At 42.1% G+C, this 27374-nt stretch overlaps 1 long non-coding RNA gene and 1 pseudogene across 2 annotated transcripts in view; both read left to right on the top strand.

The window, feature by feature from the left end:
• The first annotated feature begins 7779 nt into the window (after nucleotides 1-7779).
• Nucleotides 7780-27374, top strand: part of LOC146524145 (uncharacterized) — a 203372-nt gene continuing 183777 nt past the window's right edge. The window contains exon 1 of the long non-coding RNA XR_014876837.1: nucleotides 7780-9784. This is a non-coding gene — a long non-coding RNA (uncharacterized LOC146524145). The remainder of the gene's footprint in view (nucleotides 9785-27374) is intronic.
• On the top strand, nucleotides 9791-11319 carry LOC146524146 (uncharacterized; annotated as a pseudogene). Its single transcript, XR_014869748.1, has 2 exons — nucleotides 9791-10851; nucleotides 10948-11319. The product of XR_014869748.1 is annotated as an uncharacterized LOC146524146 (transcript).

Consider the following 27374-nt stretch of genomic DNA (forward strand, 5'->3'; position numbering starts at 1 on the left):
AAGATGAAATGCTCACTGTTAGTTAAACTGGCCACATACATGCAATAGAACTTGATTTTAGCTCGTAATACAGTTTAAATGCTGAGTTTTACACATATATTGGACCCACATCCATCACCTGAGTGATGAAATAGTAGCCAGTGGTATTTTCCATTAACACTATGAGGTTAATCCACTGACATAAATCTATTCAAGGCCGCTTGTAGTGTCTTTGAATAGAACAATGGAGTAAAGTTTTATTCTGAGACTCATCATCTGCAGCACTGTCACATAATCCAGAGGCTGTCAGTCCAACCTCTTCTCTTCATTACGCTGTACTCAAATCTCCTCTATTTTTCAAGGCCGACACCTTTTCTCCCAACTCTAAGCACTTAATTGTTTTCATGTTAAATTAACAAGTTATTCAAACTTAACTGCCTATTTCAAACATGCACTCCACCTCAGTACAGACACTTAATATTGGTCCTTTTTATTTTCAAGGCGAGGTGTTCAACACACAGTTTTATGGCACGTTCAAACACAAGCAAGCCTGCGATCCAGCCTGGAGAAATGTGTCACTTTATTAGCTCAGTTTGAAGTGTGTGCGAATGTTATTTACATGCACTTCTTATTTACATGCACATGTTTCTTCTGATTGCAGGGATGAAACGAGTTGTTAGGACCGTTTCCTTCGCTATAGTTCAGTTCAGTCACCCTGTTGACCCTTCACCTTGATTTTCGGGTAGAGGACACAGCTTTGCAGCTGCAGAGAGCAATATCTTGGTGAGTAAGGTCGGTGTTGATCTACAATTATGTTGCAGAATATTCCTCAATCCTCTGAGTAAGCACACACTGGTACAACAGGACAGCGTACAAGATAATGTTTTTGTCACTCTCAAAATCAGAACAACAATGGCTGCTATCACTGTAACTGTAAGTAACAGCTAGTTCTGCCCAGGCTCAGGGAGGGGCAGCCATCTGCTGCGACCGGTTGGGGTGAGAGAAGGAAGACAGGATAAAAGACATGCTGTGGAAGAGAGACAGAGGTTAATAACAGATATGAGTCAATGCAGAGAAGTCTATTAATACATAGTGAGTGAGAAAGGTGACTGGAAAGGAAAAACTCAATGCATCATGGGAATCCCCGGCAGCCTACGTCTATTGCAGCATAACTAAGGGAGGATTCAGGGTCACCTGGTCCAGCCCTAACTATATGCTTTAGCAAAAAGGAAAGTTTTAAGCCTAATCTTAAAAGTAGAGATAGTGTCTGTCTCCCGAATCCAAACTGGAAGCTGGTTCCACAGAAGAGGGGCCTGAAAACTGAAGGCTCTCCCTCCCATTCTACTTTTAAATACTCTAGGAACAACAAGTAGGCCTGCAGAGCGAGAGCGAAGTGCTCTAATAGGGTGATATGGTACTACAAGGTCATTAAGATAAGATGGGGCTTGTAAATGAGGAGCAGGATTTTGACTTCAATTCTGGATTTAACGGGAAGCCAATGAAGGGAAGCCAATACAGGGGAAATATGCTCTCTCTTTCTAGTCCCTGTCGGTACTCTTGCTGAAGCATTTTGGATTAGCTAAAGGCTTTTCAGTGAGTTTTTTGGACATCCTGATAATAATGAATTGCAGTAGTCCAGCCTGGAAGTAATAAATGCATGAACTAGTTTTTCAGCATCACTCTGAGACAGGATATTTCTAATTTTAGAGATGTTGCGCAAAAAGAAGAACGCAGTCTTACATATTTGGTTAATATGTGCGTTGAAGGACATATCCTGGTCAAAAATGACTCCAAGGTTCCTCACAGTGTTACTGGAGGCCAAGGTAATGCCATCCAGAGTAAGAATCTGGTTAGATACCATATTTCTAAGCTTTTCAGCGCCGAGTACAATGACCTCAGTTTTATCTGAATTAAGAAGCAGAAAGTTAGTGGCCATCCAAGTCTTTATGTCTTTAAGACATTCCTGCAGTTTAACTAATTGGTGTGTGTTATCTGGCTTCATGGATAGATAGAGCTGCGTGTCATCTGCATAGCAGTGAAAATGTATGCTATGTCTTCTAATGGTGCTGCCTAAGGGAAGCATGTATAATGTAAACAGAATTGGTCCTAGCACTGAACCCTGCGGAATTCCATAATTAACCTCAGTGTGTGAAGAGGACGCTCCATTTACATGCACAAATTGGAGTCTATTAGATAGATATGATACAAAGTATCAGTATCAGTATCGAATGCTGCACTAAGGTCTAGCAGGACAAGCACAGAGGCCAAGCACCTTCACTAAAGCTGTTTCTGTTCTGTGATGAACTCTGAAACCTGACTGAAACTCTTCAAATAAACCATTCCTCTGCAGATGATCTGCGGCTGTTTGACAACTACTCTTTCAAGGATTTTTGATATGAAAGGAAGGTTGGAGATTGACTGCTGGGTCTAGAGATAGCTTTTTGAGTAAAGGTTTAACTACAGCCAGCTTGAAGGCCTGTGGTACATAGCCGATTATTAGAGATAGGTTGATCATATTTAAGATCGAAGAATTAATTAATGGCAGGACTTCTTTGAGCAGTTTTGTAGGAATGGGATCTAAAAGACACGTTGATGGTTTGGAGGAAGTAATTATTGAAGTATTGAATTATTGGTAATTTTTTCTCTAATGATAAAAATTTTATTTGTGAAGAAGTTCATGAAGTCATTACTAGTTAACGTTAAAGGGATGGTTGGCTCAAAAGAGCTCTGACTTCTTGTCAGCCTGGCTACAGTGCTGAAGAGAAACCTGGGGTTGTTCTTATTTTCTTCAATCAGTGACGAATAGTAAGATGTTCTGGCTTTGCGGAGGGCTTTCTTATAAAGCAACAAACTATTTCTCCAGGCTAAATGATGATCCTCTAAATTTGTGACACGCCATTTCCTCTCCAGATTACGAGTCAACTGCTTTAGGGTACGTGTTTGAGAATTATACCATGGAGTCAGGTACTTCTGATTAGAGACCTTAGTTTTCACTGGAGCTACAGTATCCAGAGTCGTACGTAGTGAGGAGGTGAAATTATTAACAAGATAATCGACCTCTGTTGGGGTAGCGTTCAGATAGCTGCTCTGCTCTGTGTTGGTACAGGGCATTGACGATGATAACAGTGGGTGGATTATATTCTTAAACTTAGTTACAGCGCTTTCAGAAAGACATCTACTTTGATAAAGTCTACTCTCCACTGCTGTGTAATCAATTATTGTAAATGTAAATGTTATCAGGAAATGATCAGACAGGAGAGGGTTTTCAGGAAACACTGTTAAATGTTCAGTTTCTATGCCATATGCCATAAGATCTAGAGTGTGAATAAAGTGGTGGGTGGGTTCTTTTACATTTTGAGAGAAACCAATTGAGTCTAATAACAGATTAAATGCCATGTTGAGGCTGTCATTTTTAGCATCTACATGGACGTTAAAATCACCCACAATAATTATTTTATCTGAGCTCAGAACTAAATTTGTTCTATTTCTGTTATTTCTGTCTGATTTCTCAAACTTTATATCTTATAAAGTCTGAGAAATCAGACAGAAACTCTGTGTAAGGCCCAGGTGGACGATAGATGATAACAAGTAAGACTGGTTTCTGAGTTTCACAGCTGGGGTGGACAATGTTAAGCATCAGGCTTTCAAATGAATTAAAAGTCTGTCTTGGTCTTTCATTAATTAATAGACTGGTGTGAAAAATTGCTGCCACACCGCCCCGTCGGCCTGTGCTTCGAGATTTCTGGTAGTTAGAATGACTCGGGGGTGTTGATTCATTTAAACTAACATAATCATCCTGCTGCAACCAGGTTTCTGTAAGGCAGAGTAAATCAATTTGTTGATCAATTATTAAGTCATGTACTAACAGAGACTTGGAGGAAAGAGACCTAATATTTAATAATCCACATTTCACTGTTTTACTCTTTGGTTCAGATGTGGATACTGTTTTGTTCTTTCTTTGTAATTGTTTATGTTTAAGTGTTTTGTTGCTGGTTTTTAGTTTGTTTTTTGTCTTTTTGGAAGCTGACACAGTCTCTATGGAGATGGGTTTTTGGGGGGGTAGCAGGAGGAGAGAAGCTGCAGAGAGGCGTGTAAGACTGCAACTCTTGCGTTTGAATATGCTGACAAAGTATTAAAACCCAAACATTTATAAATGTCTTGTGCTTCATCTTAAATAAAGGAGCTCTGAGGCCGGTTCTAAATGACTGAATCATTAAATCTTTTATATTGAATCATTGGAACACAACATCTGTTTGACCACAACTAAAATTCCATTTACAATGATGTAAAACAATAAAAAGCTAATCCTTTAATTTGTGAAGGTGGCCCTAAAAATCTGTTTTTCCTTGACAAATGATTGCTCAATTAGCAAAATGAATGATTCATTTTCTGGAACTAGAAATATGTTCAATTTAATCTCATTAGTTAGGCTCTACTGGGAATTTAATGGGTTTTAATAATATTTGGCTGCACAGATTGATATATAAATATATAAAAATAAAACATAACCATATAAATAAGACCAGAAACTGTAACCCGGCTAGTGTGTACTGTTTATTGTGTTGGTCGTAACACCACCGCTGAATAGCTCCATGCAACGCCTGGGAGACTTTCCCCAATCCTGGCTGTGCTGAAATCTGTTGACACCCCCCGCGGCAAAGAAAGGCGCTTTCAGCTGCAGCAAGCAAACCCCAGAAGGTCACAGGGGCAGTTTTTCAAGGCAGATTTAGATATTCAAGATTCCCTTTATTTATCTGAAACATGGCCTTTACTCTACGCCATCGCCACAACTCCCAGTTTATAAGGGTGATCAGAGGCCATATGAGACCATACAGACAAAATGTACTTTAATAAAGTTAAACATTCAATTGATGATTTGCAAATTTCATTCACGATGAACTAAAACATATCAAATGTTTAAACTGAGGTAATACTCCACAGTAAGAAGAATGCTGGCAGAAACAAAAAAGTTGGGACAGGTTAACAAAAGGTCAGGAAATTAAGTAGGATTATAAGAAAACAGCTGGGATAGCATTTGCAGCTATTTAGGTAAATTAGCAAAAGGCCGACAACACGACTGAGTGCAAACAAGAGCGTATTAGAATGGCAGCATTTCTCAGAAGGAAATATGAGCAGTGCTTCACAAATCTGCAAAAAATGCATCTACAAATTATAGAACGATTTCATAATAATGTTCCTCAAAATAATATTGTGAAGGTCTTGAATATGTCATCATGGGGCGATGATGGGGCGATGGGGCGATCGTGGCTCAAGAGTTGGGAGTTCGCCTTGTAATCAGAAGGTTTCTGGTTCGAGCCCCGGCTCGGACAGTCTCGGTCGTTGTGTCCTTGGGCAAGACACTTCACCCGTTGCCTACTGGTGGTGGTCAGAGGGCCCGGTGGCGCCAGTGTTCGGCAGCCTCCCCTCTGCCAGTGCGCCCCAGGGTGGCTGTGGCTACAATGTAGCTTGCCATCACCAGTGTGTGAATGTGTGTGTGAATGGGTGGATGACTGGATATGTAAAGCGCTTTGGGGTCCTTAGGGACTAGTAAAGCGCTATATAAATACAGGCCATTTACCATTTACCATCATCTCTAGTACATAATTTCATCAAAGGACTGAGCAAATTTGGAGAAATCTCTATACACATGTTTCAGCAAATCAATGCTAGACCACATACTGCAGCTATAATAACAGCGTGGCTTCATAATAGAAAAGTCTGGACCTTTCACCAACTGAAAACATCTGGCACATCATGAAGCACAAACTATGACAAAGAAGACCCAGGACTGCTAAGCAGCTAGAATCCTGCTAGAACAACTTTCCTCTCCAAAAAGTCCAGCAGCTCCTCTCCTCCGTTCTCCTCGTCACAGTGATAATATTTCCCAACTTTTGTGAGTCATTTTCAGCCCCGTTTGTTATGTTATTCCTGTGCAGCACCTTTTTTGGCTACATTTTTAAAAACTCAGAATCCTGTACACCAAATATTTAACTGCTCTAGAAGAGAAATCTGCCTTATGCTGAGTAATTGACTGATCTCATGGATAGAAAGTTCCCTTGGCTGATATCATGTGGCAGAGTTCCCTTCTGCCACATGATATTTTTTGTTTTCCCGATGTCTTTGACTAATCTTTTATAAAGGTCAAAGTTAACCCTCATCCTATATCTTCCCTGAATGTGTTTATTCACCCAGCCACAGTTCGGTAGCCACCTGGTAGCCCAACATATCCATCCATCCATCCATCCATCTTCATCCGCTTTATCCGGGGCCGGGTCGCGGGGGCAGCAGCCTAAGCAAAGAGGCCCAGACCTCCCTCTCCCCAGCCACCTCCTCCAGCTCATCCGGGGGAACACCAAGGCATTCCCAGGCCAGCCGAGAGATATAATCTCTCCAGCGTGTCCTGGGTCTGCCCCGGGGCCTCCTCCCGGTGGGACATGCCTGGAACACCTCACCCAGGAGGCGCCCAGGGGGCATCCTTGTCAGATGCCCAAACCACCTCAGCTGGCTCCTTTCGATGTGGAGCAGCAGCGGCTCTACTCTGAGCCCCTCCCGGATGGCCGAACTTCTCACCCTATCTCTAAGGGAGATGCCAGCCACCCTTCGGAGGAAGCTCATTTCCGCCGCTTGTATCCGCGATCTCGTCCTTTCGGTCACTACCCACAGCTCGTGGCCATAGGTGAGGGTAGGGACGTAGATCGACCGGTAAATTGAGAGCTTCGCTTTTACACTCAGCTCCCTCTTCACCACGACGGACCGGTGCAGCATCTGCATTACTGCAGCTGCAGCCCCAATCCGTCTGTCGATCTCCGGCTCCCTTCTCCCATCACTCGCGAACAAGACCCCGAGATACTTGAACTCCTCCACTTGGGGCAGGACCTCATCCCCGACCCGGAGTGGGCACTCCACCCTTTTCCGGCTGAGAACCATGGCCTCAGATTTGGAGGTGCTGATCCTCATTCCCGCTGCTTCACACTCGGCTGCGAACCGCTCCAGTGCGAGCTGGAGGCCCTCACCCGATGAAGCCAACAGAACCACATCATCCGCAAAGATCAGAGATGAGATCCTGAGGCCACCAAAGCGAAAGCCCTCCGCCACTTGGCTGCGCCTAGAAATCCTGTCCATAAAAATTATGAACAGAACCGGTGACAAAGGGCAGCCCTGGCGGAGCCCATCACCCACCGGGAACGAGTCCGACTTATTGCCGGCAATGCGAACCAAGCTCTTGCAACGGTTGTATAGGGATCGAATGGCCCGTAGCAATGGGCCAGACACCCCATACTCCCGCAAAACCTCCCACAGGACACCCCGAGGGACACGGTCGAATGCCTTCTCCAAGTCCACAAAACACATGTAGACTGGTTGGGCAAACTCCCATGCACCCTCAAGTATCCTCGAGAGGATGAAGAGCTGGTCCAGTGTTCCGCGACCAGGACGAAAACCGCATTGTTCCTCCTGTATCCGAGGTTCGACTAGCGGACGAACTCTCCTTTCCAGCACCCTGGCATAGACTTTCCCGGGGAGGCTGAGGAGTGTGATCCCCCTGTAGTTGGAACACACCCTCCGGTCCCCCTTCTTAAAGATGGGGACCACCACCCCGGTCTGCCAATCCACGGGTACTGCCCCTGATCTCCACGCAACATTGCAGAGGCGTGTCAACCAGGACAGCCCTACAACGTCCAGAGCCTTCAGGAACTCGGGGCTCAACACCGGTGTTGATGAGGCCCAACATCTCTAACCCACCAAACATAGCTGTGTGATTTACTTTACTGTGGCTTTTTGTCTAAAGCAGGGGTGGGCCGGCGTCCCTGTAGTTTTTAGGTTTTTAAACCAACACAGCTGATTTAAATGGCTAAATTAGCTCCTCGACATGTCCTGAAGTTCTCCAGAGGCCTGGTAACGAACTAACAGAGGTGTGGACTCGAGTCACATGACTTGGACTCGAGTCAGACTCGAGTCATTAATTTTATGACTTTAGACTTGACTTGAAAAAAGGTTGTAAGACTTGTGACTTTACTTGGACTTTTACACCAGTGACTTGGGACTTGAATTGGACTTGAACCTGTTTACTTGAAAAGACTTGATATTTTACCCAAATCTAAAATTTAACATACATATTATATAAAAAGTGTGGACCATTAATTCACTTTATTCATTCATTCATTCTTACCACACTCCGTATGTATGTGAGCGCGAGCTGTAGCACAGCCAATCAAATTAACCAGATTAAAAAAAAACAAAAAAAAAAAAACGCTCGAGCCAAAAATGCTCCCAAGAGTAATTTCTTTCGGCTACATAAACTACGAAGTAGTCAACAAAAAACAAAATGCAACATGCAAAACATGCAAGAAGAGAATTACAGACGGAGATGGAACAACTTCCAACTTTGTCCGACATTTGAAGTTGCATAAAGAACGGTAGGTGCTGCCTTTTTTTGCTACGATGAGATAGCGACTTAGCTAACTTCATCTTATTAACAAATGTTCTCCGGGCTACGTTGATGATACTGTTTGGCTTTAACAGGTATGATATGTTTGTCATGCTATTTTAAATCCGGTCCTACAAGTGCATCCAAGAATAACATGCAACTTGTTAGCTCAGAATTGTCGGTGAATGGTGAGCTGGGTCCGTTTCAGAAAGTGGGTTCTGTAGCTGTACTCAGGGAAGAGAGTTTCTCTCCGTCTCCCTCCCATCATTAGTCCCATAGATTTAACCCAGTTTAGACTGACAAATAATTATTTTACCATCACATCACAATTCAAAATCACTGTTTAATTTGCAATTAAACATGGTCATGTTTAACTTTTGCATGTCTGAGCCAGGGAAATTTTTTTTTGGTTAGAAAATCTGGCCCACCTTAGTGTGTAATTGAGTAGTCCTGCTATATATGGCCTTTTTCTTCTGTCATTTATGTCAATACATCAAATAAAATACTTTGACCTTATGTTATTAGCTGTTGTTTATTTGCAAAGGTCAGTTATTCTTAACAGGGATGCTAAACATTGCTTATTAGAACTGTATGCAGGGTTTTGAGAAAAGTGTTTTAATAAATATTGTTTATTTTTTATTTATGTTCTTTATTGTCTGAAAACTATGAGGGTTTAAGTGTTAATAGTTATTTAGGATTAACTTAAAGTCCAATGCAATTCATGAATGGCTGTAATGGAATTTCTGACATGAGTCTAATATGCTTACCTCTATCAGATTTGAAGAATACCAGATGAAAAAGAGGATCACAAATGAACCTCAACAGCCTTCCATATCACAGTTTATGGACACTTGTGCTGGACAGTACAGCATGACTCATCCACAGCAGAAAGCTATCACGAATGGATTATTAAGTGACTTGATTATTGGTTGCAACCTGCCCCTTTCTATTGTGGAAAACAAGAATTTTTGGCACTTTCTGACGGTAGTTGACAGAAAATACAGCCCGGTATGTCGCAGAACAATTATATCAAAAACAGAGAACCTCGCTGCTGAGAAACGTTCAATGTTAAAAACTCAGTTGAGCGAGACTGATTATCCCATATGGAAAAGAAATAGTAAAAACTTATATGACTTAACTCATGAAAGTGGCCACTTTCATGAGTATATCATATAAGGCTTACACGATTTACTCATGAAAGTGGCCACTTTCTCATTACTTTCATATATTGTTTTAGTAAGTATCCAAAACATACAAGTTTCATTATATAATTTTTCAAGGGATCTTATATCTGTTTTTACTCGTATGCTTTTCATACAAGTTTCACACAAGACAGAGACAAACTTTATAAGATTTATATATATCTTTTCCATATGGGATGTTTCAGTCACTGTGGACATTTGGTCAGACCGAAGGATGAGGGGTTTCCTTGGTATCACTGTGCACTGGATACAGAAAGAGACAGAGAGGATGCAGCTAAAATCCAAACTGCTGGCCTTTGACCGCTTCAAAGGATTACACACTGGTGAAAGAATCTGTGAGAAATTTGAAGCTATATGTGACGAATACAACATCAAAGATAAACTAGACTATATTATTAGTGACAATGCTGCCAATATGCGGAAAGCATTCACTGTGTGCTTCTCCACTGAGCAAGGTGAGGAACATGATGATGATGGTGATCATCTTGACGACCCAGAGCTCTGGCATGACTTAACCTTGGAAGATCAAGAAACAGTAGGTGCTGCTATGGCAAAGACACAGCGCCTGCAGTGTTTTGCGCACACACTTCAGCTGGTGGTGAAAGATGGTTAGTCAGAGACCAAAGTGGCATCTCCTTCACTTTCAAAGTTATCTAAGCTCAGCTCTCTACTGCACACAAGCACAACATTCAACGATGTGTTTGAAGCTGAATTTGGTGAACAGAAAGCGATCCCTGCAGCTGTAGACACAAGATGGAATTCAACACTGAGACAAGTGAAGGCAGTTATCCAATGTGAACATCTAAAACTCTGCTGTTCTTGAAATGGCTGGGCACAAGGAGTTATTATTCACAACACGAGAGTGGAACCTGTTGAAGGAGATGGTGGACATCTTGAAGCCTTTTGGAGAAGCAACAGATTTGACACAAGGTGAGACAATAGTCACAATTAGTGCTGTTGTTCCATCCGTGCTGTCCCTCAATCACCACCTTGAGAAACTGAAGCCTCAAGTCCGTTTCCTGAATGGTCTGGTCAGGAGCCTCCAAGCATCTTTGAACAAAAGATTTCTTGGAATCTTTATCAGTGTGCGAATGGCTAGAGCAGAAGATGGGATCACGTCCCCCTTTTCAGATCCAGTGTACCTTAAAGCAGCTGCTTTGGATCCAGCATTTTCTCTGTTGTGGGTGGAACACCATGTGTTGGGCAGTTGTGACATAAAGACAGAGGTGACACAAAACATTAAAGGTAAAGATTGAATATAGTTTATATTTTTTCTGTATTTTTTTTTTTGTCTAAAATTGTAATAAAGGCTCTTTTGCTGTTGTTAATTTGTTTTGCCAGATCTGATCCTGCAAGATGCGGAAGATCCTGCAAAGTCAGAGCAACCTGTGACTCCTGGTGAGGAACACCAAGAGGCCTGTGAAGATGGAGGACTCTTTGCTGCTTACTGTAAGAGGCAGAAGAAGGATGTGGGGAAGAGTCCAGCTCTACAGCTAAGTCACTACCTGGATAGAATGATGGACAGAACACCCTCTTGTTCTGGGCAATGAACATGCAGACTCTTACTTCTCTGTTGCCACCAGAGTTTTGGCAGTACCTCCATGTAGTGCTCCTGTGGAGCGAATTTTCAGCTATGGTGGCATCATTCTACGGCCTCATCGTGCACAAATGACTGACAGACTTTTGGCCAATTTGGTCTTCATGTTTCACTGAATGTTTATTCTTTGAATTTGTAATTTAGAGGAAGACTATTCTTGCAGCAAAGTTTAATTGAGCTGTACAAGGTGCAATTTCAGAATTAGTTTGTGCATATTTTGTAAGTTACTTGTTTCATCAGGTGATGAGATAAATACAGATTTAAAAAAAGAACACATGGTCTATTATTTACACCTAACATATAACTGCAACATTGTTTTTTAAAAAAAGACTTGAAAGGACTTGAAATTCAAAGTTTCGGACTTGGGACTTGACTTGAAAGTTGTCTGTCTTGACTTACGACTTGACTCTGACTTGCTTGACTTTACTTGAGACTTGACTTGTGACTTGAGGATAAAGACTTGAGACTTACTTGAGACTTGCAAAGCAATGACTTGGTCCCACCTCTGCGAACTAATCATGTGATTCAGGTGTGCTGACCCAGGGTGAGATCTAAAACCTGCAGGACACCGGCCCTCGAGGCCTGGAGTTGCCCACCCCTGGTCTAAAGTTATAGAAGAGTTGTACGTTTTTTTTAAATAAATACTTCAGTCAGCACAGGATACATCTTCTTTAGTCGGTATCTAGCTAGCTAACGTCCTGCTAACTTCTAATACTGCTAAACCTCGTAAATCATCATTTTTATAGATGCCTGTATGTTAAACTTTACACTAAATATACTGTTTCTGTGCTGTGTATTTATTCTAACACTGGACAAATGGGCCATCTTATGGGAACTGAAAGAATCTGAAGCAACTCTCAGTAACTCTGAATTAAACACAACATGAAAAGTAATGAATGCTCACAACACTGAACCACATTTTAGGAGGAATTTTAAAGCTTGTAAAGCAATAAAGCTACTATTTCAGCCAAAATTAAGTATAATTTATAAATCATAAATATTAAACAGACCAGTGCATTAGCCGTAACTATAAACAATTATACGATAGCCACATTAGCTGTATCTCATCATTATTGGCAGCGATGGTAAATATGAAACGCACTGGTACTTATATAATTCCTTTCCACTCAATGTGAGCGCTGAAAGCACTTTCCTCCACAGGTCTCGTTAACCAACTCACAGATATTTATACAACGCTTTTATCTATAGCTAAGCACTTATCAATCATAAACAGACATATATTTACACACAATGATGAATACATCGGGGACATCTTGCAACACATTTTGGGAAAATAAGCACAGGAGTTCCATGACTATCATATGTGACGTTACTGTTCCAGAGGTAGTATACTGGTGGAGAAGATGGTCCAGAAAACAGCTTGTGAAACCTAAAACTGTGAAAAAGTCATGAAATAAACATGTTTGATCCACAATATTCATGTTTTCACTCACAGTCGAGCAATGTTCCCTCTAATATTTCATGTGTCTGGGCGAACGCACAAACTCCCTGAGCGGCCCCTTGGACCACTGTGAGCAACAGCAGACGTGTGCACTGTGGTCACGCCAGCATCGAATCCATCCAAGTTACATGGTTTATTAAAATAATCAAATTACAGCATTTATGTTAGACTACTTTTAATTAACTGCTTTAGCCCACTTACAATGAAAATTATAAAAATCTTGTTCATGTCCTGTGTAGTATGTTAACACTATTGGAAGTAAAAATAACTTGAACTCCAGTTTTGAAAACTTACTTTTTTCTTTTTTGCTCTGACTTGTAGCTCTGACTTGTATTATGAGTCTGTGGTCTGGGAGAGAGTCTGTAACTCTCTGTCTGCAAAATACAGTAAATAATGACCAATGCTGGGCAATTAATTATATAGTTACTTCTTTAAAAAAGTTACTGAGTTATGCAAACAACAAAGTTTTTTGCAGCTGTTTACCTAAAAATGCAGCCAAGGCGTTTTTTTAAATAAACATTTCAAACTATTTACAGAACAGTCAGGTGTTCTGCATCAAATCTGATGCCACACAAATTATTTGTGCCACTCCAAAAAATAATTTCTGTCCACTATGAGATAAAGGAGAACAACAGCCTGATACCTGCAGGCCTGACAACAGGAGATGTATCACTGCTGTAACACCTGTAACATTCAGCAGTCGCCTGACACACACGACAAATTTATTGACTACACTACACACTAACTACACAAGATTTGCGCTAAAGGTCGCAAATCGCTCACATCTCAAAACACCGCCGTCACTCCTAAAACAACTAAATGCCATGCTGCCATATAATTTTTTGATTGGTCCACATGGTACATTTTTCCACCAATAGGAAAGGCTGGGGGGTGTTTTTGGTTTTGCTCCCAGGCTTTCGAGCATTTTCCTTATAAAACGCCGTTTTTACCGTTTCTTCCCGCAGTAAATATAAACAATGATAGTGTTCAGGAAGAAAACCAAACATTGCATATTTTTATCATAACTCTGGTTTTATGTGGCCTATCAACACAATTTAAAAACTGGTATAAAGTTCACACTTTTTCCGTCAATTGTTCCGTCTGTCCTGCTCACATCTCCAATGGTTGTACACGTTGTCATTAACGTGGCTTCACTCCACATCAGCCGCTTTGCTAGCTAAAACACCGGTGTCGGCCCATAAGAAAGCTGTCATAGCCTGACAACGACGTTGATTAGCTGCGTATATACGAATGTGAATCGCATCATTGGCTGGACTATGGGATAAGGAGGCATCGTTCTAATCCCATACGGGAGCAGCCAGTCACTCACTGACTAACACTGCAAAACAGAATTGTTAAAGTTTTCATTTGAATTTCAATTCAGGTTAGATTGTTTTCTGTGCGCAGAGACCTGCCAGCAATGCACAATTGCGCACATGCGCAGCTTAGAGGGAACATTGCAGTCGAGTACTACAGTCGTGTGATATTTGTAAAGTGTTTTTCCATTGCATCACACACTGAGAAGAGTTCTGATCATTATCACTGAAAGTGATGCTATCTTCATACATTTAGCACAGAGGTATGAAAAAGCAGGTTGTGTGTGACTCTGTTTCACAAACGAGCGTGTGGTGTGTGAAGGATTGTGAACATAAACACCTCTCGGCGTGCGAGTCATGTGCACGCTTACTTTCTTAAGTTGCTTCAGACAACCACAGCAAAGTGATGGATGACAGCTGCCTCGAGCTCACACTGACTTTTTACTGTGCTACTTCACACTGTCACCTCATGCCTCACCATGTGACATCAGAGCACTTTATATTCATTCACGTCAGTCCCTTGCAGCCTTAAGTATCTTGGAAATGCATGCATGTCTGTGTGTATGTGCATTCGATCGCAGGTTCCAGTTGTTATTTCCCACCTCTTACCTCGGTTTATGTGTTTGTGTGTGTGTCATCAAGAAGGCTCGATGCAACCCACTTGTCAAATGTGTTAACCCTGGAGCAAATGTGGATCTCAAAGAGAGCCTGTCAGAGTATGACTGCTTACTCCTGCTGCTGGCTCTTGTATGCGGGGTTCCCAATGCTGCATGGCAGCTGCACTGCTACAGAGTCATGCTTAAAATGTTACTGCAGGATATTCAGCTCTATTGAAGAAAGAAAACAGCATCAGCGTGGCTGCAGATGCAACTTTAAGATGATTAATTTTTGAAGCCACAACTGCTGTTTGGGGTCATGCTGATTTTTCACTGGTATCATCTTGAAATTTTATGAGCTGGCAAAGTCAGTTAATGCCTGTTCAGAATACCAACATTTAGTTTGATTTATAGTTCAGCATTGAATTCCCATAGAGCTGATTTTATTCCTATTTTTGCATCTGCACTTGTGTACTGGTGTGTTGCCTTATTCTAACGTAAATACTACTCATAAGGAATTATTAATCTTACCTTCTATTACCAGTTCAAGAAAACATAAGCTTATTAGTGGCTGACGGATTTTTGCAATAGGCAGAGTGTTACAGGCATCACCCTAAAGCATGCAGCCTCATGGGCAGTGTAGTCCGTGCTGCAGGGAGAATGGACTGCCATACCCGTGATGTGTCTGTGAGCGAGGAGGGAGAAAAAGTAAAAGTACGAGCTGTCACGGAGCAGAAACGGGAACTGGAAGCATGTAAATATAATAATAACAACTGCAGCAAAACAGAGAGCCTGACGAGCCCAGTTGTAAGTAAGCTATTAAGACTCGACTGTACACTGTGTTCGTGTTTTCCTCTGAAACAATAAGTTCCATTGGAGCAGCCTTTCAACGCCCCTCTCTGTCTCTCGCTAGCAAAGTTGACTCAGACAACAAAGTAAAGCTAGTTTTCAGCTACGAGCCCGACATGAACCTGACGTATTAGCCAGAGGTCCCTTTACTACGGTTCGGAGCCACGGACCTGTTTTATATACGCGTGGAATAGTTTTCTATATGAGATCGCTGCAAAAAGTGCAGCCTTACCTAATGTCCACCTACTGTTACTCATTTATATTAAGATTTAAACATCTAGCTGGTGTTGGTATGGAGAGTAACCTTCTGTAATAGTAATAAATCAGACAGCATTAGTACACTCATGTAGTTGTAAAAAGCATGATAATATATTAAGTAATCAAAAGTAATCAGAATACATTACTCTCATTGAGTAATGTAATGGAATAAGTTACAAAATACATTTTGGGGCATGTAATCTGTAATCTGTAGTGGAATACATTTTAAAAGTAACCCTCCCAACACTGTCCAAACTAACATGAAGGAATGCAGCCATGCAAATCCACTGGGTGCCTTTAGAAGGTGACTGTGGCTTGCAATGACCAGGAATCAGGCTCCTCTGTCTGTTGTAAACGGCTCTCGGCTTCATTAATCTGCTAACACAGTAAACACTTTATGGATTTATGGGCTCACTTGTTAGCTTGAATTGTTACTGAATACAACATGATCTTTTTTCTTCAAATTATTGTTTCTAATAGTGTCCAGAAACACTAATGCAGGACGTAGCCTGTAAACGTTCAGTGGTTACTTGGTCAAACCTGCTCAGTACTTATCATTTCTGATTTACTAAGAAATATTTAGATGGCAATGAAGAAACTCCTCTGAAAGAAGCTTTGTAACTGGAATTCATGAACAAATGCCTGTGCCTGTCTGTAATGTACTGTCTATGGTTGCATCAATCTTTCAGTGATTTTATGGTCACTATTGCTGTGTCCCAATTCAGGGTCTGCATGCTTGAAGTACGCATTTTAAGTGCAATTATGTCACCGCCACACGACGACAGCTGTCCCAAAAGTGTACTTCAAATGCATACTCCAAATGCGCCGTCGATTTCCCTAAATATCAAGCGTGGTCCGGTGCGCGCTTAGTGGTCCCATATATCCCACAATTCATAGCGTGGTGGTGGGTGTGGATAATTTTGTCGCAAATTACGGCAGAAGGGGAGCGGCCGAACTGTCAAAGGTAAGTACTGAATATGACGTCACTTATTTATGTGCGAATGTTTAATAACGAAGAACATTAAAACATTGCTGCTGGCCACATATCGGCAAAGTTATGTGACATTAGTGATGTTTGTACTTTCAGCCTCATTCGTATATATATATATATATATATATATATATATATATATATATATAACATGGTCCATTGAGTCCGAATGGACCATGTTCAGCGCCTCCATTGCCGAAGCTGCTGCATTGAGCTGCGGCCGCAAGGTGGTTGGTGCCTGCCGTGGTGGTAATCCCCGAACCAAATGGTGGACACCAGAGGTGAAGGGAGCCACCAGGCTGAAGAAGGAGTCCTATCGGGCTTGGTTAGCCTGTGGGACTCCGGAGGCAGCCGACAGGTATCGACAGGCCAAGCGGAATGCGGCTCGGGCAGTGGCTGAAGCAAAAACTCGGGTGTGGGAGGAGTTCGGAGAGGCCATGGAAAAAGACTTTCGGACTGCCTCGAAGAGGTTCTGGCAAACCGTCAGGCGTCTCAGGAGGGGAAAGCGGTGCTCTACCTGCACTGTGTATAGTGCTGGTGGAGCGCTGCTGACGTCGACTGAGAAAATTGTCAGGCGGTGGAAGGAATACTTCGAGGACCTCCTTAATCCCACTGACGCGTCTTCCGAGGAGGAAGCAGAGTCTGGGGATGAGGGGAATGACCCGCCAATTTCCGGGGGCGAGGTCACTGAGGCAGTTAAACAACTCCTTGGTGGCAGAGCCCCTGGTGTTGATGAGGTCCGCCCCGAGTTCCTGAAGGCTCTGGATGTTGTAGGGCTGTCCTGGTTGACACGCCTCTGCAATGTTGCGTGGAGATCAGGGGCAGTACCCGTGGATTGGCAGACCGGGGTGGTGGTCCCCATCTTTAAGAAGGGGGACCGGAGGGTGTGTTCCAACTACAGGGGGATCACACTCCTCAGCCTCCCCGGGAAAGTCTATGCCAGGGTGCTGGAAAGGAGAGTTCGTCCGCTAGTCGAACCTCTGATGCAGGAGGAACAATGCGGTTTTCGTCCTGGTCGCGGAACACTGGACCAGCTCTTCATCCTCTCAAGGATACTTGAGGGTGCATGGGAGTTTGCCCAACCAGTCTACATGTGTTTTGTGGACTTGGAGAAGGCATTCGACCGTGTCCCTCGGGGTGTCCTGTGGGAGGTGTTACGGGAGTATGGGGTGTCTGGCCCATTGCTACGGGCCATTCGATCCCTATACAACCGTTGCAAGAGCTTGGTTCGCATTGCCGGCAATAAGTCGGACTCGTTCCCGGTGGGTGATGGGCTCCGCCAGGGCTGCCCTTTGTCACCGGTTCTGTTCATAATTTTTATGGACAGGATTTCTAGGCGCAGCCAAGTGGCGGAGGGCTTTCGCTTTGGTGGCCTCAGGATCTCATCTCTGATTTTTGCGGATGATGTGGTTCTGTTGGCTTCATCGGGTGAGGGCCTCCAGCTCGCACTGGAGCGGTTCGCAGCCGAGTGTGAAGCAGCGGGAATGAGGATCAGCACCTCCAAATCTGAGGCCATGGTTCTCAGCCGGAAAAGGGTGGAGTGCCCACTCCGGGTCGGGGATGAGGTCTTGCCCCAAGTGGAGGAGTTTAAGTATCTCGGGGTCTTGTTCGCGAGTGATGGGAGAAGGGAGCCGGAGATCGACAGACGGATTGGGGCTGCAGCTGCAGTAATGCAGACGCTGCACCAGTCCGTCGTGGTGAAGAGGGAACTGAGTGTAAAAGCGAAGCTCTCAATTTACTGGTCGATCTACGTCCCTACCCTCACCTATGGCCACGAGCTGTGGGTAGTGACCGAAAGGACGAGATCGCGGATACAAGCGGCGGAAATGAGCTTCCTCCGAAGGGTGGCTGGCATCTCCCTTAGAGATAGGGTGAGAAGTTCGGCCATCCGGGAGGGGCTCAGAGTAGAGCCGCTGCTGCTCCACGTCTAAAGGAGCCAGCTGAGGTGGTTTGGGCATTTGACAAGGATGCCCCCTGGGCGCCTCCTGGGTGAGGTGTTCCAGGCATGTCCCACCGGGAGGAGGCCCCGGGGCAGACCCAGGACACGCTGGAGAGATTATATCTCTCGGCTGGCCTGGGAACGCCTTGGTGTTCCCCCGGATGAGCTGGAGGAGGTGGCTGGGGAGAGGGAGGTCTGGGCCTCTTTGCTTAGGCTGCTGCCCCCGCGACCCGGCCCCGGATAAAGCGGATGAAGATGGATGGATGGATGGATATATATATATATATATATATATATATATATATATATATATATATATATATATCATAGTAATCTGACAATACTATAATATTGGCCATATTATATTTACATTACCACAGTGAGATGACTTTAGTCTCATGAACAACATTAGCTAATTGTTATTTACTAACTACTCTTGAAATAACTGTTCAGTACAGAAATGAAGCCCAACAATCATGTTTTACAGTCCTGTGGTCTCAGCCTCAGATACTCAACTAATCACAGTGATGTCATGACAAAAATGAATGACGAACAAAACATTTTTTTCTCCTTCATTTCTGTCACACAATCTCGCGTTTCCCGCGGTTAGTATCATGGTTGCTAGGCAACCTGAACAGCGCGACGAAGGCTAGACCGTCCCATTTCACAAGCCTCTCACTTCCTCACTTCTCGTACTTATAGTACGCACCGTACGTAGTACGCGTAGTGCGCGTACTTCAAGCGTGCAGAACCTGAATTGGGACACAGCCACTATATGTGACATATGTCCCACAACAATGTCCCATTTGTTTAAATGGCTGCATACTGGGCGGTTGCTGGCACAGCTGGTTATGTCATATCTACAGCACTTCATCCAAACTTGTCCACACAAGCAATCCATAACGTAATAAAGTGGTTTGTGTAATTTGTTACATTATTTAAGGTAGTTTGTTGAATAGTCCAGCCCCATCCACTTGATCATTGTGAATATTAAAAGAAATCAGTAAGGTGAAACAACGCAGAACAGACAGCGAGCAACCCAATAAGGACAAGTGACGTCACTATTTCTCAACGCTGCATAAAGCTCACGGGGACACGCTGTCCTACACGCGCTCTATTTCTCCTTTCCCATACTTCCTTGTATTATTGCACCTCCTCTCTCTCACTCCTTAGCTACAGAATAGCAATGCAGCACATTAAACAGTCTCGAGAGGGAATACAACTAACAAGACTACCAACAGAGGCTTATAGCATGAGACTGGGACCAAAGAGAAAGACGGAGATTAAAGTTGTCTTGCAACTTACCCTCTCTGGCCCTGTGTTGATTTAAATGCGGCAGTGAGAGGTAAGAGAATTGCAGACATTAAGATAAAATGAGAACGGGAATGGGAAATAAATAGATAATCAGGGAGAGATGGGAAGGGCAGAGATGCAGACTGATACAGACGTAGGCACCATGGAGGCCCCGTGTTTTATTATGTGCTGGCCTTACGGCTGCCTGACATCTGAGAGAAGTTCAGTGAAAAGTTAAAATTTTGGCAGCTCAAAGTCACAAGACGACCTTAGCAGTGCATCATCAGTTATTTCAAAGTTGATATTTTGAATGATGAATTTGCCACCTGGCAATAAATTGCATTCCCACGTAAATGTAGGCTAAATGGGATAGCTCTGGGTTTGCTGCTGCATCTATTTTAATCCTTAAAAAACCACTGAACATAACTAATGCAGCTGTGTCACATCATAGGCGCTGTCCACCAGGCTTAAACATATCAGTGCTTTAAGAGCTGTTTAAATAAACTTTCAGAGAAACAATCTGAATTTGATTTTGTGTTTCGGCTTTTAAACTCCAATTAGTCAAGAATCATCCTTCCTGTCCTAAACACACCAGCGTCTCATTTAATGATTTGATATCAGAACAAACTTTAAGAGACATTAGATATTGTATAACTTTTTTCTCCTTCACTTTAACTTCAGATTTTTAAATACTTTGGGATAATCCAGTCTGTTGAGTTTTCTGGCCTCCACAGTGTGGACAGATAAAGATCCAGAGGCAGCTGACATGCTGCAGGTGTGTGAGCGCTGTCACACAGACGCTGTGACACAATTCAACTGTTCGACTGTTTCTCCTCTTTTTGTTACAGACAGCTCTGAGGTTAAGTGTTGGCAATCATCTGTTCAATCAAGTGCTCTATTGTCATACCTTCTCTATTTAAAGGTGTGTAATACCAACCATTATTCAAAATTCAGAGAGTTAAATGATTTCGATGTGTCAGTGGTCCTGTTGTTTGCTGAAAGATAAAACAACTGAAATGACTGCTTCTTGGTTTCCTGCTTTTGTTTGCATCCAACTTTTCCTGTGTGGCTTCACATTTAGTGTGAAATTAATGTATTGTTCAGTTCAAACACAACTACATAAATAAATACAATTAGCACAAAGCAAACTACAGAAGCTAAAAACCCAGATCTTATCTACCTTATATACTAAGGGGGTAAAAAGGTTGGCTTTCGGACAGGCCAGGAAGTAGAGAAGGCAGATAATGCACTACTCTTATGTGTGCTAATTGTTGACTCAGAGCTGCTAGAAGCGTATCATCTTTATTGTGACTTACTTGTTTAATGCAATGTTTTTTTGTGTATCTGTTACAAAAACTGAAATTGCTGTGCTAATCCACTCAAACCCTAAACTTTTAACCAGTGTAACTTAATGCAGCAGTTTATGACCTCTGTGTCTGAATGTGAGATCTTCTTAAAGTATGAATGCACATCTAAGAGGAGCACAGCTGAAAGGAAACATCATGTTGGAATATCTACAACTGAGGAAAACTAGATGCCTCATTCTGTACATTTCTCTGAGTGTTCTGCAGTTTCAAATATGCTGTAACAGAAGTGTTTCCAAGGATAAGGATGATATTTTTGATTAGTTGGAAGCCTCTCAGGGGTCTTTGCACTAACTGTTGGCTAATTCATTATATTTGGATCTGTCAGCACAGACTGTAGAAACACATTCAAGGTAAGTAAGAACTCTGCAGTGGAGAGGCAGCACTTCCATCATGACTGAAATGTACCACAAGCAGCCCGAGGGTTATAGAGCCAGGCTTCAGAACAGTGTCAGTGTAATGAAACTGTAGGAACAGCTGGGAGAGTGTTGCTATCCATCGTGTGCCACACTGAGTTAGCCACATGACCCTGACTAACTGATAATTCTCATGGGCGAGTTTAGAGAAGTAGAAGTGCAGTGTGTTGTTCCATGAAAAAAGCCCAAACATCCTCAACAAAATCAGCTTGTTAGTTATGATACATCCAGATATATATACACATACAGAAATCTGTCAAAAACAGCGAGTCAAGTGTATAGAATTAATGCTTCAGTAACAAATTAGCAATGTGGCAAAGCTCACAACAACTGAGCCGTGGCTGAATGTGAAGCTGAAATGGAAATTACTCCCACCCACATTAAGATGAGGGCAAAGAAAAAGATAAATATAGGGGAGAAAATGTTGTTTCACAGGATTCTTTCAGAGAGCTCTGCTGGTCTCATCCTCCCTGTTTCTGCCTTGAAAAATTGAATTCCACCCTTTTCACAGAGTACATAAGATGCAGGGAAAAACAAGCATCTAGGTCTTTAAACTAAAACGGTCACAATGAAGTACAGGCGCATAAAACGTTCATGCCTGGGTTTAAACTGTAGTTTAAATAAAAATAGGCAGTTACGTTTTACTCCTGATGCACCTGCAGGATAAGTGCAGCAGAGTTTTGGTTTAACTTGGTTCAACACACACTTCTATGTTTATATGGTAACGCCTGATTGGCAAGACTTGGAACAACAACTTTAACCAGCCTGTACAGTAAGATTAGTCGCAGAAAGGTGTTCATCTGGATGTCGTGCTTTTAGTGGGAAAAATACAAAACTGCATCTTCTGCTAGTATTTCCAGTGCAACATCCAAGGGATGAATTATTCTGGATAAACAGAAAATGCATCAAGCCATATGTGATCTGAACAAAGTAACACTGCAGGTAATAGATGTTAGTAAAGCCTAGGAACCACTTTAATTATCTTTAACTGTTACAAGTAAGAAAGAGGGAAAACCTGTTATTTTATTAATTACTTACCTTGTTGTGTGTGTCTGCTGTGCTGCCTGCTGCAGACTGTAGCATTGCTAAATGAGATTTGTGGGTTAGTGGGGTGAACTGGGCCTGACTGCAGTATATATGTGCATCCATTTCTGAATTTTTTACAGGCTTAGTCACAGTTTGAAACTGACAATCTGTATCTCCCAAGATGTTTAGCTATCACATGCTACCAAACGTACCTCGGTACATCCTGGCAGGGCCGTGCAGAGACGTTTAAAGGGGCGGGTGCTCAAAGTTAAAAAGGGGCACATTGAACGAGGCTGAATAACAACAACACACATTCATCAAGAATCTAATATGGGATCGCATCATACTATATCACTGTTGTGAGGTGGCGACAAGGCAAAGCAAACGTAGCCTGTGTTTGACCTGATGGGTACAATGTTGCTGTTGAGGGGTTTCTGCTGCTCCTGCTGCTGATAGTGCTGGAGGGCAGGGCTGTGTTGTTCTGAGACTGTAGACATTAAAAGGTCCATAGGAGAGATGGTAGCTGATTAAACAAGTATCATGAGATAATAACAAAATGCAAAGATTGGTGACAGCACTTGGAACCATAAGGCAACAAATAACTGTGAGAAATAAATTAGGCCCTGCCTGTGAATCACTCTTTGCTTCTCTTCTTCCTTCCATCCATCCCATCATTTCATCTATCACTCCCCACTTGCTGTCTATCTGAGAACAAGGCACAACTTGCTATTGCAATAAACTATAATCTAATTATCCACACCTAACAACTCGCAAAATCGCTAGCCCGACGTCCCGGGGCTAGCGATTTTTGCGTACATAAGATTTTCTGGAGGAGGACAGACATTTGTTTAGAACTCTTAAAGATGTCGAAGAAGCAAGCAATTACTTTGGTTTTCCTCCACCTCCAAAGAAATGTCAGAAGGAGTCCGAACCACAAAAGAAGCATGTATTCTCGGAAAAGTGGTTGCAGGAGGTGAGCTGGCTTCAAACAAATGATGAATGCACAGAGATGTGGTGCGGAATGTGCTGTGAAAATCCCACTCTAGCGGACAAAAACAGTGCCTTTTATATGGACGCAAACGCGCGTTGCAACTTCTTATCTGGTGCGCGTCTTTTATTTTGACAGCGAATGCGCACCTGCGGACCACTTATGTGCACCCGTGTAAATAACATAATGTTCTGCCGGGTGTGTTGTTGGTTTTCCCTCGATTTCTGAGTCGACAAGCGCCTTTGTTACTGGGACCAGTCATTTTAAGAAAGGCCTCCATTAGAACCCATGAGAAATGCAAGAAATGCATTATTGCTCAGTCTGCAATATCTTTCCCAGAACAAACACCAATTGCAAATAACATACTAAAAATAAACCTGAAAATCAGTTTAAAACAGCGTACTATGTTGCAAATAGTGAACTACCACTGGCAAAATTTAGCAGTCTTTGCAAACTTCAAAAAGCAAATGGCCTAGATCTTGGTTCCACTTGCCTCTTACCCGTGACTTCAGTGGAAATTTCAAATTCAGGATCTGACACAATTCAATTTCAATTCAATTCAATTCAATTAGAACCAAGTATTTGAGTTGATGATTGTCATTTTTATACAATGTTGTAATTTGTGTTTCAACAATTTTTTGATTAATGTTTTGTTTCCTTTACAATATTATACTTTAATGTATAATATTGTAAAAGAAACAAAACAGGAAACAAAAGATCAATCAAAAAATTGCTCTCTTTTTTATTCGGGCTACTTAAATTTATTTTGGGCTACCAAAGACTGAAGAGTCCCTGCCCGAAGGGCTACCAGGGATTTTGAAATTTTGCGAGCCCTGCTATAATAAAATGATGACAGAAAAATGTTATAGCACTGCCTTTAGTAGCCTCACACAGCTCCTATTGTTTCCTCCTCATGTCCTTACCAGGCATGTCTGGACAATGTTATATCATGAGTAATAATTAAAAAAAATCCATATACATAAAACAAACACATGCATGCACACACAGTGACATTTTAGACCTTCTTCAGAATACTGTATATACTATGGGCATCACGGTGCTGATTCAGAATCCTTACATTATTATTATTAGTAGTAGTATTATAATTACTAGAGCTACAATAATAAAGCAATGAGGAGGGGGAAGTAATAAATATGAAATAATGTATTTATGATGATTCCATTTGTTTCACTATCCACTCTGTGCAGGGGGAAAGCTTATTACATTTTTAAACTGTAGAGATATAATTTTACCGCTGTAAAATCCAAATTTTGTCTTATTTAAAATATAAATCTAATATAATCTGCTTCTTAATGTATGTTCTTTAAAATACAGTGTGTGTTTTTTAAAATATTATAATAATGCATAATTATGTGGACATGCATATTAGATCGTTTTTTAGTGAAATATAAGCCCTCCAGAAAGGCAGGAAAAGCCCGGTAACTTACTTTAAAACGAAATATGTTCCCTAAAACGGTGGACAGAGCTACAGACCCATGACAGCCTTACCCAGTGAGCTAGCAGCTATGACCAGCACTACATGTGCAGTTAATAAAAGGACAGATAATGTTTGTCGCGCTGTTGCACATACAGCACGCTCATTTGTTTCAGCTCGTCAGTTGCCACAAGACAACTTACCAACATGTACGTAATAAGCCAATACTCCTGGGTGCTATAGACTACAGTGTACGCTGTACACCTACTTACTGGTTTTGTTGCATCAGTCTGTATGGAAGAAATATAGTAAGTCTGTGTCTCTGAGTTAATTTGTGTTTCTCCTACAGCTTCAGACTGCAAAAAATGCGCGTGCTCTTTGTGAGCTCGTTCCCGACTCGTAACCAGCGCGTTCTGCCGTCAAGAGCGACCATTGGTTAAATGTGATCATGTGACTGATGCAAGCCAGATCCTTTTATTTAGCAAAACTGTGATTAATAGTATATATTATTGTTGAGGGGCACAGACAGGACTCTGCACGCCCACACACATAAAAACAGCGCCTCAACAAAAGGGCACTTTGGGCACCCATCAGGAAAGGGGCGGGTGCTCAAACCCCTCCAGCCCCGCCCTCTGTACGTGTACGAGTCTGTGGAACTCTACTGGCAGCGTGGAAGAGCACTTTTCTAAAGTAATCCCTCACTTGCTGTTATGATGATGGTGGTAGACATGAATCTGTTCAAAGTCCCCCATCGGTGTTCAACCGGGTGACGTTTGGTAAGCATGTGAGTCACACCACACTCTTACATCAGAATGTTTCATCATAACAAAAAGGTGATCCCTCGCCTTTCAGTCGATTTGCAGTGAACCTCTCTCTACGGGACATGTGAACTCAGATAATGCTACGGTAATACTAGGACTGCACAATAATGGCCAAAATGATAATCACGGTCATTTTAATCACCATCACCTGTCACAATTATTGATTGTACTGACATGTAAGCAGAAAACTGCTTTCACATCTGTACAAATCAAAATTACATCAGTCTTCTTTTTAACCTAAATTCAGTGAATATCTTCAAATAGAAATAAAGTATACACATTCAAAACCTAACACAAAATTAAACCAACAGTCTGTTTTCACCTTTACACTGTGCTACATTCCTGTTAATTAATCTTTATAAATGAATCATTGCAGACAAATGATTAATATTCACTCAAACTTCAGGCCACACGGTGAGGGGAGCAGCTGTGATTAGCACATGCAGGTACGTGCTCGGGCACTGACTGAGGAAGCACTTCATTTGCAGTTACTTAGTGCTTTAGTTGGCAGAGCACACGTTTTAAATATCACACAGTAATGCTCATTTAACTAAAAATTGTGGTCAAGGTAAAAAATTAATTAATTGTGCAGCCCTAGAAAACAGTATTCACAGCATAACCGAGCCACAGATCATGTGTCTGTGCAGGGTCAAGGGTTCAGGTTTTTATCGATTGATCATCCAACTCGGTTTCTGCTAAATTTGAGATCTGCTCTGACATCCAAAGCTTTGCTTTATGTTTCATTTATTTTATCCACTCATTACTGGCCATTTGCCCACCAGACTAATGTAGTGCGATGGCTGAACTTTGGGCCATTTCTTAATGGTGTAAAGACAAAAACAAGCACAAAGTGTCCAAGAGGTCCTGGACACATTGATTATGTGGTAGCACACCTGCTAATGTGGTTCATGTTGGTAACAAAGCACACGGTGGAAAGGGTTTATGGTGAGGAGAATAAGAATCATTGAAGTGAAACACATGTTGGTGTGTTTCTTCTCACTGCCTTCTTGAGCTGGGTACAACATCACCAGAGAAAACACATTTCAAGGCTTGAAAAGACCAACCTGCCAAAGAGTCTTTTCCTCTCTTTACACCAGAAACTGAATACGACACAAGCCTCATGTTTCATAGAGACAGTTTCAAACTTCATCAGATTTTGTTGAGACCAATCAGGTTCAGGCTGGGGAGCAAACCGTGGACAGTAATTGGATGGTTATGTGGGGACTCCACCCATTTTAAACGACTGGATCTCGTCTACAGCACTTGTTTCATGTCTGAGAAAATTATTTGATTGATGTAATTTCATCTTGTGCAGCAAATTTATTATATAAGATGTGCATAAGAAGAATCATCATATGAACGAGGCTCTAATGACATAATGTTAAATATACAGCTGAGCTTTTTGTGTTTAAGCCAA

This window comes from Neolamprologus multifasciatus, chromosome 2, assembly GCF_963576455.1.
Source record: "Neolamprologus multifasciatus chromosome 2, fNeoMul1.2, whole genome shotgun sequence".
NCBI lineage: Eukaryota > Metazoa > Chordata > Actinopteri > Cichliformes > Cichlidae > Neolamprologus > Neolamprologus multifasciatus.